Source organism: Genypterus blacodes, unplaced genomic scaffold, assembly GCF_046128005.1.
Source record: "Genypterus blacodes isolate CSIRO-AG114 ecotype Tasmania unplaced genomic scaffold, CSIRO-AGI_Gbla_v1 ptg000233l_1, whole genome shotgun sequence".
Lineage (NCBI taxonomy): Eukaryota > Metazoa > Chordata > Actinopteri > Ophidiiformes > Ophidiidae > Genypterus > Genypterus blacodes.
In genome coordinates this window covers 299,225-315,046 of record NW_027467031.1, presented here as the reverse complement: position 1 = coordinate 315,046, position 15,822 = coordinate 299,225, and the positions used below count along the sequence as shown (strand labels likewise).

Below are 15,822 nucleotides of genomic sequence, written 5' to 3'. Positions count from 1 at the left end.
TTGCTCTGTACAGCTGTGTTTGACACCTGGCTGTGTGTGTGTCTGTGTCAGAGTGTGTGTGCGTGTACATGAAAGATTATTTTTCCAGTAAGGGATATCCAAACACACAAAGTTTTCTTTCACTCCTCATTGACTTTAAATGGGGAGGGGGGACATTAATGGAGTCTCTTTGCACCGTCATGCACAGTGAGGACCCTGAGGAGGAAGGGTCAGGTCAGGTTGGGGTCTAAGAGGTTTGACCTGGAGGTCCGGGACAAACGGGACTCGTGAGTGAGGACTTCAACTCGGTGTTGTCATTCACTTGATTTCCCACAAATCATTGCCAGTGCGGTCGGCATCTACAAGACTTTTCTTTTTCTTCTTTTTCCCCCTCTCATGTTGGAAGAAACTGTAGCTAAACAAACATTGTTGCTTTGACATAGACGGTTGAAGTCAGGCTGCCCCCTGGGAACGCCTGTTTCTTTCTCTGCCTCGGAAAAGAAACGATCATTGGGTTTCTTTTGTCGAATGAAGTGAGTAAGTGAGGATTCGATGCCTGAAGGGACGTGTGTGTTCTCCCTCTCTCTCTCTAACTCTCGCTCTCGCGCTCTCTCTCTCTCTCTCTCTCCCTCTCTCTGTTCACATTGTCTGGAGACGTGGATCCTCTTTGCTCTATTGTCTTGTGAGTTCTGCTGGTGGTCTGTCATGTAAACAGCTTTCAAAGGGAAACTCTCCTTTTCAAACTCTCTCTCTCTCTCTGTCTCTCCCCCCCCCCCTCTCTCTGCATATCTCTCTTTCTCTCTCCATCTCTGTGGTTGTCTCCCATGTCTTGACTGTCCCCTCTCTGTCTCTCTCTCTCTCTCTCTCTGTGTCTCCATCTCCATCATGCGCCCACTCACACACACACACACATCTCCTCTCCGACCCCGCTCACTGGCACAGGATCTGTCCCGGAGCTGGAGCTTCGTCGCGTATTGGGTTTTTTAGTTTTTTTCTAAGGTGCCAGTGGGGAAGGAAGGACCCCGCTGGCTCGTCAGTGTCTCTGACCCCTCCGCCACAATGGGACCCTCTTCTCCCCTCCCACTCATTTCCCTGCCAAGCTGGGAAGAGTAAATATTTATCAGCCCCCACAACAATGGCAAAGCTATGAGGAGAAAGAGACTTTGACCAGATCCCATGCGAGGCCTTACAGGCAGGGCTGGTGTCGTGTGTGTGTGTGTGTGTGTGTGTGTGTGTGTGTGTGTGTGTGTGTGTGTGTGTGTGTGTGTGTGTGTGTGTGTGTGTGTGTGTGTGTGTGTGTGTGTGTGTGTGTGTGTGTGTGTGTGTGTGTGTGTGTGTGTGTGAGAGACTATTGATATTTTGTAATCTTTTAGCGTCGGTTCATTCGGTAAATTCTATTCCCCCTAAAAAGAGAGAATCATTTAGGTCGGACATTTATAGAGTTGTTATTGGCATTTTATCTCGGTCATAAAACATAAAACGCTCTTTAACCACAGCTATGAGACTTCAGACAATAAACTGTATAGTCAACAGTGGAACAATCAATCAAGAACACACACACACACACACACAACCAGATGAGTCACAATAACTCATGAAAGTCACTTGAGAGGAATAGCGGCAGTGGCACACCAGTGAAGGGAATGAGTTATGGTTGATCACCTCAAAAGCCTCCTCACCCTCCGTCCTCATCATCCAGCTCAGCATCCTTGACTGGCCCACGGTCCACTTCTTCTTCTTCTTCTTCTTCTTCTTCTTCTTCTTCTTCTTCTCCCAAGCCAGACATCCTTTTACCGACTCTTCCCTCCTCTCCTTTACTCTGAACAGGACCGTCTCTTTAAGTCTCACTACAGTGCGTCAGTATGAATGGCCGTGTGTTGGAGAGAGAGAGGGCTGTAGGCTGGAGTCAGATGGGTGACCAGGCCGGGCTGAAGAGGGTCTTTGTTCCTGGCCTCACGTGCCGCCATGTTTGAGTGACATTAACGACCTGAAGGCCCCGGTGACCGGAGGAGGTGGAGGGAGGTTGGCACGGAGACGAAAACGATGTAGACAAATTTAATGGAAGGGGAGGGGGACACTGAAAGACGACGAATGACACGGTTATGTTGTGATGTTCTAGATCACGCCGCCCGTAAATGAACCATTGAAGTAAATCTGAGCACTGGACGGCTGCAAATTAGTCCAATAAGATTAGTTTTGGCCTTTATCCATCAGTTATAGTGTGAACCGGTGCGGTTGGCTGCCATGACGACGGTGCCTGCCAAAGAACTGCACGTTTACGAGTCGCTTGACATTGAGTCTTGTTGCTTTAAGGCCTTTTTATGCCTGCAGGTGTATCGATACCTACGGCTTAGGGGTTTAATGTCTTACAGGGACAACATTCTGTATACAGTCATGGAAAGTGTTCAGTCATCCTCAGGTGTGGAGGAGCACTCAATTCCTTTATTTACACCTCTCAGTCCTTAGTGACTCGTCTAAACAACACAACCACACAGCTGGTTCAACACCAAACCCAACACAGCAGATACCAGCGTCGCACCTCGGCTCCGGCCCTCGTTCTGGGAGCGGCCCAGTTGACCCAAAGCATGATGTCACTCCATAAGCCTGTCACTAATCATTTCCGATGACGACGAGACGAATGCCAGACCGCAACTGCTCCCCCTGTAATTTCAGGGTGTGGGTCTCCCCCCCCTTCTTCCCCCATCCTCCCCCCCCTGCCTCATCATCTGATTTTACAGCAATTTTACCCTGTTTATAAATATTTATGGACATATGCAGTCAGCTAATAAACTGGACAACTTTCCACTTATTTTCATTTTTGGAGCGTTACCCTCCGTCTCGCTTTGAGGTGCCAGAAAAGCTTTACCCACCATTTGAGTCATAATAATAACAACTTGTTTTCTCACATGAGACAGAACAGAAAAATTGCAAACAGACCCTCAGTGCAGCGTGTGTGTGTGCGTGTGTGTGTGTGTGTGTGTGTCTGCTAGAGGCCGAGCAGAGACAAACACACCCTCATGTTTCTGCTGCTCATGCCTGCTGTGCAAGCGGCGGCATGGATGGATGCATGGGGTTGAGGGGTGTTGCAAAGATGAATACAGACACCTGTATGACACACACACACACACCTGTACATGCCCACACATATTCACACGGCCACACCCATACACACACACACACACACACGGACACCTGTAGACCTTTACTTCCCCCCGTCCTTCTGTATCGGTTTCCTTTTTGATGTACAGTTTGTTTTTGGTTGTCTGGGCTCAGTGGCGACGGAGGTTTCAGATGTTGCGTGAAGCGGACGAGCTGTCAGGACGAGACCAGGGCGCCACTATTGTCTCTGTACATCAGTTTGTTTACCCTTAAAGACGGCATCTGCGATGATCAAAATGACCTCATACATTACTGTTTGCACTCCCAACTTCCCTTCTTTTAGCCCCTACACCTCCCTCCTGTCTCCTCTTTCTCTCTTGCCCGTGTGTGTGTGTGCGTGTGTGCGTGTGCGTGTGCGTGTGCGTGTGCGTGTGCGTGTGTGTGTGTGTGTGTGTGTGTGTGTGTGTGTGAGAGAGACAGAGACAGAGACAGAGACAGGAGTACATATGTGTGATTATGTCTAGGGTCCATTTGTCAAAACGCACATTTATCATGGAGCCCACTGCTGTCAGGCCTGCTGCTTTCCCACCGTGTCTCTATTACGCTGCTGGTAGCCAGTAGACATTCAAAACCCTACACACACACACACACACACACACACACACACACACACACACACAGATGCACATATCTACAAAATCTGTGAGTCAAGGCTCCAAATACTTCATATCCGACTACACTTAAAGCTTCTGACCTTCATTACAGCGACCGCCCTGTTGTCCTTGAGCAACATCCTACCTACCAAATCCCTCTCCGTCCCCCCGGACCTGTAATGAGACCCTGACCTGTAAACGTCTCTATTAATCCGGTATGTGCGAGCCGATCCACTCACCGTGTTCTTTTTATCCGCAAAAAGTACAATGACGTCGCCGTCCTTGTCGGTGTCAGACACAGGAAGTGATCTTTGGAGTGGACGTTTGTTGGCCTCTACTTAAGATGATCACCTGCCAGAGGAAAGGAGTTGATTTAAGTCATAATGTTAAGTGAGCCGCTGGCAAAGTGAAGTGGGGGGAATTGTCTTCCAGTAGCTGTGAAAACATAATTACAGCGTCCTTTTGCCACAGAATGCCAGTCTGTTTAAGTGTACACCACAATGGCTACGTAGCTGCCAGGAGGGAGGAAAGGAATGGAGAGAGAGAGAGACGGAGAGAGAGAGAAAGAGAGAGAGAGAGAACAAAGAGAACAAGAATACAAGAATACAGTTCAGGTTCAGTGTTCAGTGTTTGTATGTTATTGATGAATAATTTCTCCTCCATGTTGCACTTGTGATACTGAAGCTTTGTGTCATTGTGTGCGTGTGTGTGTGTGTGTGTGTGTGTGTGTGTGTGTGTGTGTGTCATTGTGTGTCACGCCACTTTTACTTCGGGCAAGAGTGTGGAAAGTACAGAGGGAGAGAAGGAGGCAAGAAAGTGAGACAGAGCGAGAGATGGAGAAACGAGGTGGAACGATCATTGTTTTAGAATACCAAGTGTGTGTGTGTGTGTGTGTGTGTGTGTGTGTGTGTGTAGAGAGAGAGAGCAGCTGCAGAGGCCCCCGGTTCCCGTCTTGTTGGCGCACTCCTCTCCGCAGGGAGCGGGCAAGCATCCAAGTGCCCTGTGCTCCAGTCTAACCACCCCCAGAACCAGAGACATCCATTTAAACACACACACACACACACACACACACACACACACACACACACACACACACACACACACACACACACACACACAGCTCCACATGTAAACCCAAGTATCTGTACATGCATGCCTCACACACACACGTTAACTTGCATGTTCTCAGCTCCGCTCCCGCCCCTTCGTAATCTTTTCAACTCTGTGCTGTTTTGGCACGGACGTCACGTAAACTCTCTCGCCAGAGCGTCCGAGTAGAGCAGAAAGGGCACAGATCTGTCCACGCCGGAAATACGAAACACATTAGTGAACGTATCTCTGCCTCTAACTAACATATCAACTCGTTGTTTGGAGCCAGAGAGCCCATTTCACTGAGTTCTCTCTCTCTCTCTCTCTCTCTCTCTCTCTCTCTCTCTCTCTCTCTCTCTCTCTCTCTCTCTCTCTCTCTCTCTGGCCCCTCGCACGTCCACCCCCTCCACCCCCTCTGCGGGCCCACTTGTCCTTCAGCGAGGTGACACAGGATGAAGTCACTCCATTTTGCCTTTGGCACCCGGCGCTGGCTCTTTCAGGCGCTGATCTGCCAAGCGGGAGAGATTTCGTTGCCCCTGTGAGAGGGACGAGACCATAAAATACTCAAGAATCGTCCCTGCCAGAGCTTTGCAATGTCAACCGGGACATTTTTTTCCACAGTTGTGAGAAGCTGGACAGTGTAAAGTATGATTCAAACCACAGAATATCTCAGGTCCTGTTTTTGTATTCGCTGGTTACGGCCCAGACGTAAAGCTATTTGTTGTATGAAACCGGTCGGGCTGCAGTGGAAATGAGTTTGTGATGAATGTCCTCCTGAAGCCGAGTCGCTCCGTGTATTAGACTCATCTGTCCACGTTTAAGTCGGGGACTCGGGGAGATCCTCTGGAGAGCAGGTTCAGATACAGGAAGTCCCCTTTTTGGACCCGGAGGAGACGTTTTCCAGCGTTCCAGCTGTCGACTGCGGTGAAGTTTCAGCTACTGGAACGTCTGCGGGGCTTGAAGGTCGGATCTTGTGTGTATCTTGCTTCCTCTCTTTTTTTTGTCCCTCGCCAACGCACTATTTCTTTGTCCGCCAAAAGCTTTTTATGACAGAGGCATGTGATCTCGCACCTTCATCGTTTTCAAACCGCAGCTCCGCTCTTCTCTTCCTCTTCCATCCAGCCCCCCCCCCCTCCCGTCCCTCCCAGGGCCCCCCGGAGAAATGTCACACACGGATGCGACCTTTCAAGTTTTATCGCAGTGTTCCTCCTGGTCCACGTTTGCCGGTTTCAGCTTTCAGATTCTTACTCGTGAAGAGGCGTGCTTGCTCAGCCATTTAGTCTGAAAACGTCTTAAATATCGTCTTAACTTAGAGGTGTAAATATTAAGATTGAATATAAACAAAAGGAAGAAGTTATTGTAACTCTGTCTGAACGCACTAAAAAGTAAAGATAATGTAGGAAAATTCTTAAGTGTATTGACAAGAACACACGCCTGCATCTTTCCCAGAGGTTGGGAGACGCACACATACACATACACACACACACGCACACACACACATGCAGTGTTTGTGGAGTAGGAGATGGGGGGATGCGGAGTGTAAAGGGACTGTTGGCTGTGTGTGTTTGGGCAGTTCCTCAAAGGCTGTTTCTCAGCCTGATGAGCAAACGCTAACTTCAGTCCCCCTCAAAGAGACAACTCTCCTCCATTAATTCACACACGCACACATACACACAAACATCTGTCCCCCAAATTCCTCCTTGGGCCCTTTTGTGTGAACTGTCCGTCTCTCCCTCAGCCTGCGCGCCGGACTGTCCATCTGTGTCTTCTCCTCATCTGCTTCCGACTTTTCCCCTCCGTCCTTTCTGGTGAACTTCCTCGTCCCCCTATGTGTGTGTGTGTGAGTGTGTGTTTGTCTCTGAGATCAAACCCAGGACTCTGTTCAAACAAATCAAGTCCTCTCTCACCCACCAACGTCTTCCCGTCTCTGCCTGTAATTTGCAGCGAATCTTCTTCTGCTGCTTCTTCCTCTCTTCCTCTCTTCCTTGATCAGGTCGTCTTGCGTCCCCTCTCGGTCTAAATTTAGTCAAATCACTGCAGTAACGTCACGTCTTCCAATAAGCAACTGGCAGAGATGCAGGTCGAGCTCTCTCAGGTCTCAACACGGCAATATAAGCGAATGACACAGGGTTCTGTTCAGACTTTCCCATCATGCACCAATCCCCCAAGTCTCTCTTCCCGTTTGGCGTTTGCACCTGCCAGCCACTGCGATTCGAACTTGTGCCTGTGATGTCATTCACAGCTTTGAGCTGCCAGTCAACACCTCCGAGTAGAATGTTGATGAGCAGTGTGGCTCGACCGCTCTGCCAATCTCTTGTAGCTCCGGCCAGCCGCTTTCACTCTCTCCTCTTCCTCCTCTCTCTCTCTCTCGCTCTTCTGCCCACTGGACGTTTTTCTTAATCTCTGTTGTTTATGAAACGAAATGATAAGAAACAGATGCACGCCTGCAGGTCATCTGGATGCAGTGTGTCTCATCAAGCACAACAACTCCAGCTTCCCCTCCGCATATCTGCAGGGAGGAGAATACGAGGCATAATTCAGCACGTACTCCCTCTGTTGTATGTCACGGGTCAAAGGTCGACACGCAGACGGAACAGCGTGCATCGCATCTGCGAATCGTCTTATTGTAATGACAGCTGTAGGTTTTATCAACCCTGAGCAGCAGTGTTACAAACGCACCCCCGGGGGTAAGGAACCTTATTCATTCCTTAAAGAGGCACGTAAACTCACAGTATAGTCAGTAAGTAAGAATGGCAAATCACTTAAGTCCGATTGGAACATCAAAGCGGCTCGTATGATGGCAGATACTGTGTTTTCCTACGGTTCCCTGAATGCCCCACCACACCCCCGCCACTTTTGTTGGTGCTGCTTGATTTGCTATGAGTCAAAGCCAACGTGTCCCCAGACTTGTGTAAGAGTCAGGACTGGACCGGGGGACGGTTACAGGTCAGGAAATACACGACTACACGTCTCCCCAAACGCTGAGGTCCTAACTGTGTGTTGTGTGTCCTTTTCTCTTTATCTTCAGTAGATACAGTAGAACACGTATACAACAGATAGTCCAACAACGTGAGTGCTTTACTTGGCAATGCTTCAAAAGGGGAAAAGAAAAGAAATCTGCCGGGGACACTGTGTCCTCGCAGCACATTAAAACAAGTGCGTGTGTGTGTGTGTGTGTGTGTGTGTGTGTGTGTGTGTGTGTGTGTGTGTGTGTGTGTGTGTGTGTGTGTGTGTGTGTGTGTGTGTGTGTGTGTGTGTGTGTGTGTGTGTGTGTGTGTGTGTGTGTGTGTGTGTGTGTGTGTGTGTGTGTGTGTGTGTGTGTGTGTGTGTGTGTGTGTGTGTGTGTGTGTGTGTGTGACATACTGTACCAAGCCAGTCTTCCCTCATGCATTTCCAGTTCGCCTTTTCTCTTATTTATACAGCAGGGAGACAGAAATGAACTAGAACCATAGCTCAGGCCTCTGGTTCCCTGAATTTGGAATTCACAGGCTTCACAGGTTTGAACCTCGGGCCTTCAGCTTTCATTCGGGGGTCTCTCAGCCTCTCAGCATTCCTCAGCCCTCCGGGTCGGTCTTGGCAGACGTCAGGGGGCTCAGCGTTAATCGGGTGGGAGATGTCCGTCCTCACCGCCGAGGTGTCGAAGGGATAGGGTTTCCCTTCCCCTCTCCCTCCCCACCCTCCCGTTTCCGAATCTCAAACCTACAGAAGCTCCGGCGAGCAATGTGAGCAATGCTGCCCCGGGAGCTGCTCTGTCTCGCTCACTTCCCCACACATGCTCCGCTCTTCCTCTTCACTGGTGTTTTCATCACATCACACACATGTTTGATTCTACCTTTTTCACTCTCTCTCTCTCTCTCCTCGTTGGCCCCTTTCCTCCCCTCTCTCTTGTTAGCCAGACGTTATCACATGCAGGGGTAGCAGCAATGCCCCAAGGGCCTCTAGGATTACCTGCCACCTCCTGCACATGTGTCAGAGCACATTACACTCCTCCGTCTGACTGTTGGCCTATTAGATCACCGTTCATATGCTTTCCAATCACAGAACTAACTCGGATCGTGTTCAAACTCACTGTAAGAGCTCTTTTGTGCAGCGTTCTTCCCGCCCCCCCCTTCGCTGGGTTTTTGTTTCTCCTCAGCTGTTTGAGGTTTTATGGTTTGGAACGAGGAATTGGATTTTCTCAAAGTTAGGCAATAGTTAAGTATAGATGCACTCTCAACAAAAGGAGAAGAGATGTTATTTTAGCCCTGAAATGTGGAACTAGCCTTGGGAAAATGATTCGAGAGTAACGTTGTGCAGTTTTGACAAGGATTTCGATGCTTTCAGAAACATCTTGTTGTCTTGTCCCTCTCTCGCTCTCTCTCTCTCTGTCTGTCTTTCTCTCCTTCCCTAACTTCCCCCCTCCCTCTTTTTGTTGTCTCCTAAACCTGTCACTTTGATGAGTTGTGTGCGATCATCCCAGGGGCCACTGGGCTTTCACCCGGGCCTCCGTCCTTCCTGGTACAGTGAGGGCCTTTGATGTGGTTCCTTCTCCCAGCTCCATGTGGGCAGACCTTGGCTCCTGGCTTTGCTAAATCCATACCCAGTCTCCCTAATTCATGTGAACACCACAGTCGACCTAGTGTTGATCTGGAAGGAGGCATAGAAAGGGGTCGGAGGGTGTTCGTGATGAAATGCTGTTATTTCAAAGGAAGGCTTGGGTGTCCTGAGCTGACCGGCCACATGACTGCGACGGTAGGATGGTGATGGGCTGTGTAATGATTCTCATGCTGCTCTCGCTCGGGCTGAGGTATGGCTCGGGCCCTCGAAACAATCGTTCATCCAAAAGAACAACAACATTATGAGGTCCGCTGGCCTCAGGACAAGCTGTTTCGCACGTTTAGTATGTTTACATCCACCTTACAAAATAAATTGGATAAATGTCAATCGACTTCCTGTGAGATTATGAGAAGGATAACAATTCAGAACCAGAAGTCAGAACCTAATACAAGAAAAACACAAATTAATGAGAATGAGCTTCAGACTACAACTTATCAGTAGTTGGGTATTACTAGCACAGACGACTACAAAGCTGTGAGTGGTTTAGGTTTGGGTTGAGGTTTTTGCAGTGCCTTGGGGCCAGCTGTGAAGGAGTGCCTCGCTACGTCCATGATTACACCCTGCTATATGAACTGTGTCCTAATCCTGGTGGACAGCTGAAATTAAAGCCAGGTACAGCCCCCTCTGCCTGCGATAAAGCCCCCCCCCCCCGCCCCTGCTGAGAAGAATCGCTTGTTTGTGAGCAAAAAACGGATCTCCAGAAGAGTCCAGAATCTTTAAAGATGAGGTATTTCTTTGGGGAAACTTGTGGAAAACTGGGACCAGTGATGAAAATGAGAGATTGAGATGAAACAATGATTACTTCTAATTTGATTTCTGCATTGTGCACTCACAGCGCCGGGCTCACAGGCAGGGCTCACGGTAAAGTGGATGATAAAGTCAGGCCCTAAGTGAAGTCAGGATATGATGCCATGCACATTGCCAGTTTCCGTTGGCTTTACAAACGCTGCCATGAGAGAATCCAACTTTTCTGAATCATAAATTAGCTCCATTATAATCATAGAACCGAAAGAAGACAGATGTTGTTTTGTGGTAAAACTGAAAGACAGTGGACTATAAACCTTTTAGTTGATCAAATTGTGTTGTGTTGTGTGTTCAGTTGTATGCACTATATTTAATAGCAGTAACTTCAATTAAGGACCTTAGCATCTTTATGCCTAAAAAGCCAGAAATCTTTATATTTTCCCATTGATGCTTTTATTTTGGTAAGAACATTTTAACAATAGGGTTTTTAGTTCTCTTATGGATAGTTTTTTGTCCTGATTTTAACTGTAAGACACTGAACCCATCCCTGTTCAGTTCTGTTTGAAAAGCCTTCAAATGTTTTGGAGCAAAATCAAAACAACAAGTGGAGGAAGATTCATCATCATCATCATCATTCATCTTGAACAGCTCCATCCACTGTGAGGTTTCAGTGTGTGTGTGTGTGTGTGTGTGTGTGTGTGTGTGTGTGTGTCTACTGCAAGGCTGAGAAGAGGAGGGTGTGAGCAAAGAGATTATTTTATCTATTTACTAAACTAACTAAACCCCAGAACTGCAGCCAGCACATCTGAACAGTAATCTGTAATTTAAAGTAAATGATGGGTGCAGGCATATTAAAGAATTATGTGGTGGAACCTTAGATAATTAAAGGCTGTTTAGTGTCTTTGGAAGACTTGTCGAAAGCTGCCTGTGGTCATTTCATTCATGGAGTTGAGCTCTTATCTCGTTTTATCTGTCTATATAAAATAATGTTAGTGGCAAAAGGTGTCCAGGAGTGTTTATCATCATATCTCTCAATAGGTGTCTCCTAAAAATGTTACAACTGAAGGTTATTGTGCATCACAGAAATCAGATACCGTACATGCAAGCTATAAGGACGAATAGTACCCAAACAAAACAGATTTTACAAGGTTTTTCCAATCTATTATAATGGAATAAAGTTACATTTGTGAATCTAGAAGATGTGTTTAGTTTTAACTCAAATGTTTGCTGTATATAATAGCACATAGTTACATTAGGGTCCATTGAAATGCTGCAAAAGACCTGAAATGGTGACCTTTTTGTAAAACTTACTAAAGTATCAACTTTGTAAATGTAATATCTTTGGAAATCTGAATGATTTTACAGTTAAACAGCTCTTTGCAATAGGAATACATCAGAATTCCACATGGCTCATCCATCCGTAAAACTAGTATGCATGCTTATATCCCATTGTGTGGATTGTGTGTGTGATTACCCGGTGTGTGTGTGTGTGTGTGTGTGTGTATGTATGTCTCTGCGTGGCAGCGAGCGGGTTAAATAGCCTCTTTGAGCCGGCTGCGACCATCCTATCAGTGCTCCGCGGCTCCGTCCCTGCCCACCGCCCACCGCCTCCCGCCCCGCGGTGAGCCCGGAGCCCGCTGCCTGCGTGCCCGTGTGTCACTCTGCTGCCACCGCACCGCAGATCACCGCACACCCCCACAGCAGCAGCGGCAGCAGCCCGGGACTTGTTGCTCTCCTCCCCCGATGTGCACCGCGTGTTTTACGGCGTGTTTTGTGGATATTTGACCTACAACCGGAGGAGTTTTATCGGCGTGTCGTTGATTCACGGCGCCGCGTGTTTTTTGGGGGAAAACCGCAGCAAAGCACGGTAGGACATTTATTTCCTCGCTGTTTTTTTGTTGTTGTCTCCTCGCTGTTTCGTGTTCGTCTCGCCGGTTTTCAGTTTCCTTCTTAGCGGGTAACCGGAGCGTATTCAAGCCTCGATTGAACGTTGAGATACCAGGAACGAGTGATCGAATGATGGTTTGAGAGTTTGTTCGGTTCCATCGCGTCTCTGTCTCTGTCTCTGTCTCTGTCTGTGTCTGTGTCTCTGTCTCTCGGCGAGGTTTTGTTGGACGGATGTCAACATGACTCAACATCGTCATTTCGGGGGGTAAAGCTTTGATTTCTACAGGGACATGGAGCATCACCGGTGACTGAATAGTAAATGTACAAAAGGTGGAATCTGTGTCACGTCATGGCAACCGATCAGCAACAGGTTCCAGGAAAAAGAAACCTGCATCTCATCTATCGATATCTTTCCGTTATCCGTCATTATCAGCCTTTATTCAGATTAAAATGAATCCTTTAAATGTTGCAACCTGACTATCTGTCAGTCTGATGCTGCTGTAGATATTATGAGTGGATCAAAAGGGGGAATCTGTGTCACGTCATGGCAACCGATCAGCAACAGGTTCCAGGAAAAAGAAACCTGCATAGATGCTATCGATATCTTTCCGTTATCCGTCATTATCAGCCTTTATTCAGATTAAAATTAATCCTTTAAATGTTGCAACCTGACTATCTGTCAGTCTGATGCTGCTGTAGATATTATGAGTGGATCATGTTTACTACACAAATGATTGATTGTTCTCCATTAAAAGTTAGTAGTTATGATCATAATTCTACCCCATTGTGATTTGTTTTTAAAACAATTATCTGTTTTCTTTTGTTCAGGATGAAGAAAGTAATTTAGTTTATCTTGACGATTGTGCTGAATATCTAAATTAATGGAGTGATTCAATGGACATGACACACACACACACACACACACACACACACACACACACACAATGCTTTACACCAGTGTAGCCTTGAGCCTGCACCATCAGGTTGGTATGCGATGAAGCGGAGCTATGAGAAAGCACCCTGGGGTGTAAAATATGTCCTCAAACTGTGCTGACAGCCTGAAACTTGTCAAAGAGTTTACGTTGGAACGCCTCGTCGACCGTGTGTGTACCAGCTACACACAGACACACAAGTGTCTGTGTGTAGCTGGAAGGATGAACTCTTGCCTGGCTGTTGTTATTATTAGGAGCAATGTGGTTATTAACCGTCTCTTGACTGATTCCTGGTAATGACTGCGTATTAGCTTTAATTAAAGGGATGGGGCAGTGCCTCGCCTTGTGCCTGTCGCCCTAAGGTCTCCCAATCTGCCTCACACCCCATAATCACAAACTTCACTTGAAAGGAGGCTGAAGAAGCACTTCGTCATCACCTGGGTTATTCAACACAAATAAACGCCGGGCCTGGGAGTCGTGCGCCCGTCTGCTTCTTGGCCGGCTGCCTCGGTTTTGGCAGACAAGTCTTCTGATCCAGGAAGTGGGCGGTTTGAACTCGTAGCTCATCCTCAACGCCACAAATTAACCATCACATCCTGCAGGTTTGCTGTAGATTAGAAGGATGACATGACACCCATCAAAGCCACCGACATCACTGCTATCGTTAATTTCAGGGCCCCGAGATCAATCAAGACTTAATTTGCTGGTTTTAGGATTGAAGTTCCGGGTCACTTACACAAAATCTATTCTTCAACTTGCTCTTTAAATATACTTTAGAAGTCAAACCCAAGGCCAGGAGCGGGAGTGTTTTCTCAGACAGAATCTCATGAGGTTAGACATTGACGTCATTCCTTTGAGGGAGACTCTAATCCCTTATTATAGATATATCGGTCATTTTCCTGCTTCACACACTTTTCCTCACTAAGTGTTTGGGAGCTAACCAGAGAAAACCTCATTTTCTCACGTGATTAAAGAACAGCAAACACAGACGTAACACACCTATCAGACGATGACGTAAAGATGAAGTGATAAGGAGAAAGGAGGAGGAGACCTTCATCCTTCTCTCTCCCCTCTCCTGATTTCTAAGCTTTCTCTGTTTAATCACGAACAGGCCACACTTGCTGGGCTGCTAATGGGAGTGGAATTGACTTAATCTGCCATGTGTCTGATCAAAAACAAAGTGCGCTTGTGTGAGCAGCGGGGCGCTTGTGAGCTGCCCGTCCCAGTTGTTCCGCCATCGCCGCTCGGCCCAGCTGTCAAACGTTTTATTTTGAAGAGACACACACACGTACATACACACACAAGACCCCGCTTGTGTCCACACCAGACTCTGGCCCAGATGCCTCACCTGCCTGTCAACGCTCCAGATTGGTACACACACACACAGAGACAGACAGAGAGAGAGAGAGAGAGAGAGACAGCAGCTTTGTGTGCTGTAGCATCGCAGGTTTATAAGATAGCTTCGCACTAAGCGGTGTGCTCTAAATACTGTTTTTCAAACTTAATCTCCATTAAACGTCCTTATTTCCATCAGGCTCCTTTAAAGTCATTATGCGGTCTTGACAGCTGTGGGAGCCAGACTAATGACTTCATCTGGGTTTCCCTCAGCACTCTGCTATTCTGAGCTCCTTGGGCCTCGGGAGTTATTCTTTCCCTCCCCTCCCCTCTTCCCAGCCCGTCCTCCCAGCCACCCCTGACCCGACACGGGGAGGAGGGGTGTGTGTGTGTGTGTGTGTGTGTGTGTGTCTCGCTCAGGTTTCAACACCCCCCCTCGCTCGTGGTTCGAGGAGTCGGTCAGATTCGCCGCATGTCTTCCGCATCGGCGTCGGACTTGAAAAGCAGCCGATGCGTTTGATGTCACGCCTACGTCTTCCCTTCCCGTTCTTCCTTGATTCATTCCACCTCAACAACGAACGCTCAACCCTCCCGCAGTTGTAAAAACACAACATGGCGTCTTTTGACTGATAACATTTTCCACCTCGTCGGCCTGAAGTTTAGAATTTGTCTCTTCAATGATGTTTTTCCTCATCACATCTTATCTTTTGGACTTTTTCCTGCTGCGCTCTTTAGGTCATGGCGTCTGAAAGCTCAGCAGAGATTGAAAATAGGAAAAGGCTGTAATATTTCTTATTGGTGATGTCGGCGTCAAGCGCTTTGTATCTTCTTCTGTAGCCTCAACATCTCGGCAACGCTCCTATCTCCCCGTTGCTCCATGATAATATTTGCGTGAGTTACTGTGGTCTTGGTCTTTAGTCTTGCATCTCTATCTAGAAACGTAATTTTCTTCCTGATTTACACAACTTTGCATGAGCCTGAAGGCTTGTACTTCTGGTCCTCACACTTAGATCCGTCCCTACACAACCCTGCGTTACCTGTGAAACACCACTTCAACCGCTTTTTGGAATCGTTTCTCACAACCACAGACACCTTCCCCAACCTCTCCCCTCCTCCTCCTCCTCGCTCTTCCTCCCCCTCTCTACTGAAGTCGCCCACAGAATTACATTTTCACATCGCGGTCTCCCGTGAGTATTTTGTAACCTAAGCCGCGAGCATAGGGGCCGAAACTGTAGCATAACGGGAACCTTCTGTTTTTTCTCACCGTGTTGGAACCGTTTTTTTCTCTCTTTCATCCTCGACACACACACACGAGGGCTTCTCACGCATTTCTGATTCACACAAAGCTTCGCTGGGTCACACCAGGGCGCATTCACGCCACGTAAACCTGATTGATTTGAAGACGGCGAGTTGTCCCAAGAATTTGATCTTGGGCCTCTTTATTTTGGAAGAAGAGGTTTAAATGTTTCTGCATCTGTAAAGTCGTTCCTGTTTTTCCCTTCCACTTT

General features: G+C 47.6%; 1 protein-coding gene across 3 annotated transcripts in view; it reads left to right on the top strand.

The window, feature by feature from the left end:
• Positions 1 to 15,822, top strand: part of disp1 (dispatched homolog 1 (Drosophila)) — a 49,868-nt gene that overhangs the window by 18,684 nt on the left and 15,362 nt on the right. Inside the window, exon 1 of one of the 3 annotated variants that reach the window (XM_076170880.1) lies at positions 11,837 to 12,027. The exons of the other annotated variants lie outside the window; for them this stretch is intronic. The gene's annotated coding sequence lies outside the window, so the exon portion shown is untranslated. Of the gene's footprint in view, positions 1 to 11,836; positions 12,028 to 15,822 lie in introns of those variants that run through there. 3 annotated transcript variants of the gene reach the window in all.